The sequence below is a fragment of the Cygnus olor genome, chromosome 3 (genome assembly GCF_009769625.2).
Source record: "Cygnus olor isolate bCygOlo1 chromosome 3, bCygOlo1.pri.v2, whole genome shotgun sequence".
In the NCBI taxonomy this organism is placed as follows: domain Eukaryota; kingdom Metazoa; phylum Chordata; class Aves; order Anseriformes; family Anatidae; genus Cygnus; species Cygnus olor.
Window position 1 is genome coordinate 115299228 of NC_049171.1, and position 5899 is coordinate 115305126.

The 5899-nt window shown below is 45.8% G+C and overlaps 1 protein-coding gene across 5 annotated transcripts in view; it reads right to left on the reverse strand.

The window, feature by feature from the left end:
- Positions 1 to 678, reverse strand: part of PLCB4 (phospholipase C beta 4) — a 200677-nt gene extending 199999 nt beyond the window's left edge. For 4 of the 5 annotated variants that reach the window (XM_040551655.1, XM_040551652.1, XM_040551647.1 and 1 more), the window contains exon 1: positions 365 to 678. The gene's annotated coding sequence lies outside the window, so the exon portion shown is untranslated. Of the gene's footprint in view, positions 1 to 15; positions 202 to 364 lie in introns of those variants that run through there. The other variant, XM_040551657.1, reaches the window with a different exon arrangement.
- Between the last annotated feature and the right edge of the window lie 5221 nt (positions 679 to 5899).

Sequence of the window (5899 nt, forward strand, 5' to 3'; positions counted from 1 at the left end):
AAAAGTTATACTTAACTCCACAGAAACATTTGTCAAACCGCCCAGCCCTGACAAAATCCGGATGCTCTGAAGGAACTACAGCGAGCTGCACAGCTGGCAGCGAGGATGAGGAGGGGAAGCGCCCCCACGCACACCACGACAGCCACACGCCGGGCTCCGGGGCCGGGGACCGAGGCTGAGGGGACCCGGGGGGACCGGGAGAGCCGCCCCGGGCGGAGCGGGGAGCCCAAGGTTACGGCCCGGGGCGGGCACAGCCGCTGCTGAGGAACGACGCGGTGCTGCTGCCGGCACCCCAACGGTCACCCCCCAACGGTCACCCCCCTCAGCGGTCGCAGCGCGCGCGCAGCCCGCCGCCGCCTTTTACCTCAGCCGCGCTGCGCAGGGTGGCGGTGGCCGCGGCCGCGCCGAGGCGCCGACCTCCTCCTTCCTCCTCTTTCCTCCTCCTCCTCCTCCGCACACTGTGCTTGTGCGAGTGTGTGCAACCCGCCCGCCTCGGAGCGGCGGCTCCCGGCTCCTCCTCCTCCCTTCCCTTTTTTCCCTTTTTCCTCCTCCTCCTCCTCCTCCTCCCCCACCGCCCGGCGGCCCCGCCGCGCCCGCCTCAGCCCCCGCAGCGCGGAGGAGGGCGGTAGGGAAGGGGGAACCCCAGCGCCGCATGGGCCGGCCCGGCCGCGATCCACCGCCCCCCCCCCTTCTTCTTCTTCTTCCTCCTCCTCGTCCTCCTCCTCCTCCAACGCCCAGGGCCGCGGGCAGCGCATGGCAAGTGACGCCGGGCTGTGTTTTGTCCCCGTGTCACCCACGCGGCTGTGTCTGGCCAGGCCCCCGCACCGTGTTTACTACGGGGCTTTTAAGGGTGTGGAAGAAATCTAACCCCCCTCCACCCCGCCACCGGTCGGGCCTCTGTTGAGTTTGGCACAGAACGCGCTGCTGGGGAGAGAAAGGATTGTTTCAGAGGTGGCTGGAGGGTTCCCCGGTTCTCTCACGTTGAGAGGAAAATGAGGCTTACCGACCCAAAAAGAGGCAGGAGATGACTGTCTTGAGTACAGAAACACTCCTCAAAGAAAGGGGCGAGAGCCCCTTTTAGCTCTTCTGTGAAAATCTCAGGGCCTGGCAGTGCTTTAAATCGTGCTGTGAGGTCAGCTGCCTTTTTTTTTTTTCCTTCCAATTTTTGTCTCCAAATTACAGTTGGACTACTTGAGGTTTATTTGAAGCGAGCGGCAGCTCAGCTTGCTTGCCCTGCGTTGAGCCTCCTCTAAGTGCACATGCGGTCAAGAGTGTGGGATTCCCTCTCCAAATACCATACAGCCAGCCCTCTCACAGCTAGCAACTGACTGAAAACCGCTGCGGTGGCGTTGTCCATGTAACACCCTGTCCCTTGTGCTCCTCTGTTTGCTGTCGTTGTGTGCCTGGCCTCAATTTTCTCTCTCCCCTCTGGCTTTATATGAGAAGTCTTTACCTCCGCATCAAGAAAAAACATAAACACCCACAAAGACAAACAAAGTGCTGAGTTTTATAGCCGAAGCAGGTTCCCATCTGTTTTATCCTACAGATCACCCTCTTGGACTTTATTGTTAGTGAACTGCCAAGTTTGGCAACCTGGGGCTTCCAGCCTGGTCACCCCAAAGTTCCACCAGCACCAGGAGCAGGTGACAGCACTCAGGAGTAAGGAAGGGCAGCCAGCCATGGCTGTAGAAGTTACCTGGGGTAAACTGAGGAAGCAGTGGATAAAAAGCTGAGGAACCAACTGGAGAAAAATCAACATACTTTTCTTAGACTGTCATAAGGGTGTTGAATTGCCACAAAGTACCCCCCAGCCTGGTAACAGTGCCCAGAGCTTCCACGGGCAAATGACAACGTTTATATTATGCTATACCATAAACTATAAAAATCTAGCTTGGAACAAGAGCGCTGTTGGCACTAGGTGCTGTACCAGGATGTGATAAAAACTATTCTGCCTCTAAGAGCTGACACAGTGCTCCTGGAGCTGCCATGGAGAAGTGAAGAGGTGAAGAGAACAACAGGAATGATGACGTGATTTCAGGGACTGCCTGTCAGCACAACAGGCCTTCCAGCTGAGGGGTTTCTATAATTGAGGTAAGTGTTATTTTAAGCAGATGTTCTTATTTGCTAATGTCTACTCAATTAGAAATTCCTCACAGGCATGGTGGTGGATGCAGGTCTTTAGAAATATATGAAGGGGAGCAAACCTGCAGCTAAGGCTCAGGCAGGGCACATTGTGCAAAAGGAAGAGCGTGGAGGAAATGACAAAGGAACTGGAATGAGAAGCACATGAGCTCAATGGAGGCCAGTATCACTGGCAAGGGTAATGGGATCAAGTTAACACATAAGATGTAGGAGCAGTGATTATATCCATTAAGTTTAGAAGGCATCAGCTTGAATGTGAAATAGACGCAGGGCTAGCAAAGAGGTCTTTGTTTGGGTTTCTGGAAGTATTGGTTCCTGAATAATTGAAATGGACACATTTGTTGGTATACTTATGAAGGTATATGAAAACTTCTTATCATTTTTCATTGCTGTTGTTTTGCTATTGGGCTGCATGTATGTTAGTTATTATAAAAGACAAAAGTATTAATTACTATTATTTTAATTCCAGTGAGGATTAATAGCTTACTCACTAGCAAATACTGTTTGACTCCCACTAGGAATCCCTGCATGGTTTGAGTTCAGACCTCCAGAGGTTGTACTGTCTGTAAGCATAGATACTATTATTCTGGTTCATAATGCTGTCTAGCTCTTCTCATAATTTATCTCCTTCACCCCCAAAATGGTTTCTACATGACGATACTCCATCACTGACCTTTATAAGGCTGCCTGTGTGTGTGCAAGGGGATTTTATTCCAGGATAAAATTCAGGCCTATTGTCTTCATTTTTGTGGTTTTAAAAAGTTTTAACAAAATACAAGGACTTGAAATGTTTGGGTAACTACATGAAACGCAGACAAGTAGTAGCGCCTCAGAATTAGTGAAAGTAGAGTTTCTTTACAAAAAGCCTTTCTTTGTTCTTACATCATCTTTCCCTTTCCAATGTCATCTTCATGACCTGATGTCCCTCATTCAGCGAAAGAAGGGCAGTCTTCACAGGAACGATCGTCAGGACTGTGGCTCTACAAGAAAACTAGAGATACTGACAATGGCAGTTTTAACAGCGAGTGAACTTCACATTAAAAGGTCTTTAAAGTTGTAGGAAATAAGGCTATAGGGAGGGTCTGGGACTCCCCATGCAGCCTTAAGTGGTAGGGTCAGGCCTGCAGATCAAAATCAATTCCCACGTTGCAATTTTCATTGTGCTACATCTCTGTTTACAGACTTGAACTTCTAAACACACTGCAACTGATGACACTTTCATCCTTGCTTCACTGATATCCACCTGACTTCAGCTGCACTTTCAAGGAATTGGAAGAAAAACTCAATGTAACTAAGCCACTGAGGAATGAGTTTGGAGTGAACCTGAGAACCTCAGATTTTACAGCTAGTTCTTAGGTTGACTTGCTGTGGACAAGATACAGCTATTCCGTTTCTATTTCTTCCTGGCAAAATATTGACATTTCCTTCATTAAGAGTGCATGGCAATACAGAACACTGTTTGTCAGTTATGGCTTTATAAATAGTACATATAAAATATGTGAATGCTAAAGATTACATCCTAGTGGCTTAGAACGAAGATTTAGGAAAAGACAAACTGTGCTAACAATTCACATCAATTAAAAACAAAATGCCACAGGGAACTCGGAAAAAATCTAACCTCTGAAGTGATTAGCTGAAACACACAGAATTTAATATAGTTTTCTCCATTAGAGGTAGCCAGCCACATCACCTGATTGTGTTGGCTAAAAACTACATCTGTCCTTGGAGAAGCTAACTCAATCTGAAAACTTATTTCCAAAGACATTGCTTGAAAAGTTGGTAATGTCACTTGAATCTTTCACTTTTATTTCTTACTTGATAAAAGGGTGCAGGACGCTACATTCACAAGCTCACTATGTATGAGAGTATCCACGCAAAGCAGCTTATTCTGCATTTTATTTTCAGGTTGTCTTAAGACAGGATTTTCGTTGGACATCCCTGTGCTTATTGATTGAAAGTATGTAGTAGGTATAGAAATGGGATAGGTGTTTCAAGCTCTAACATGGAAAATTCAGCGAGAATGTTGAAGCTGAAGGTCTACTCCATTAGCTCACAGTCAGATGAGTTCTGATATAGCCCATGTTGATGTATTATGCACTGTCCTTCCTACCCATTTATACCACCTCTTGATCTGACTGTTAATTTCTTTGCTTCTAGGCCTGGATGATCCTAGTAAAAATACATTGACATGAAATACTAAGGAACCCATCATCTGCATAACAAAACACAGTTATAAAATACTTGAATAAATGCTCCCTTTGCAGCTCTTACTTTGATCATGTGGATAGATACTACAGTGCTCTGACACAAGCCAGCTCAGAGCTAGCAACACAAGGCATTTTTTCCTCAGTCACAGTCCTTAGTGCAAGCTCAAGAGGACATTCATTGTCTTTTCAACCCTCATCTTCTGTCGTCCTGCACATTGCACAAAAACTGTTCCCTGTGCTACAGGTAGTATGTCTCTATAGACTTTTGGAGCAGACTGCTCTGACTGTGCTCAGAGCTTACTGGAAACTGCATTAGGATGATGCTCGAGCTAATATTCCTCGTGATACGGCTTATTACCCTGGGCTCAATGCTGTGCGCAGTAGCTACAGTGCTTGTAGCTACATGGCTTCTGCTCTGCACACTCCCCTGGGAGGACTTTGTTGCTTCTTCTGCCAAAAGGCTCTACCCAACGTGTTATCATCTGCCACTAATGGTACCATGGTTGATATTGATGGGTGGAATTTTGGTCTCAGTTAAGTCAATAGCAAAGCATCCACTTACATCAGTGTTTTCTTCAAGTCTTACAGTGCAGCCAAGTTCACGCATCTTTAATGCAAAAGGCTATTCAATAGTTATTCAACAGGCAAATTGCAGATTGAAACAAAAATACATTGATTTTTCATCTTCCAAAAAATGGCTGGGGCAAATAATTGTGGTTAGAAGTTTTTTTTTTTGCTTCTTCTTCTTCATAACTCTTTCTTGAACATTGCTGAACCATTTCATTGCAGCCTCAGGCAGACATCAAGCTTGGAATAATTTAGTCAGGACAGTTAAAATTTTGGCAAAATATCAAAATTGCTAGGCAGTTTTAACTGTAGATGTCACTACCAGTTCCCCCTTGCAAAGTCTTGGCTACCCAAATGTTTGGTTAGATAGGACGCAGCTCAGTGAAAGATTTTCTTGAAGCTTCCCTTTTTTTGCAGCGTATTTTTCATGAGACCATTCACTTTCCACATCTGTAAATACCATGCTGTTCCTCACCAATCATGGTCCCAATCATTTGTACCGGCTATGATAGGTTTCTGTTGTGGACCCATACCCCACAAAATGCTTGGATTTAAAAAAAAGCCAGGGTTGCTTTATTAAACATTAGCTCTGTTGACAAGCAAGATCTCTTCCAGTATCTGGTCCTTGACTCATTACAAAAATAATGTTATATCTGATAATTCAGAAGGACTGTTAGCTTCTTCTTAGGCTTTTCAGGAAACTAGACACACACAAAGATGTGTTAATAGGAATGACTGGGAACAAGGAATGTTTTTCTTCTGCCTACAACATACTAATGACAGGCACTGCAATTATTATTTTTGAGGTCTTATTGAATGGAGTGAATATTACCACTCAAAAGTGTGATAGGGTATTTACTCAGAATACTCGATCTCCTCATTGTATTGTGATATATTTGTCTTCAGTCCTAGACTCCAGGTCCTCTGAATGCAGCAGGACAGAAACATGTGGCTGGAGAAGAGTTCCTCCAGAAGCTGGATAA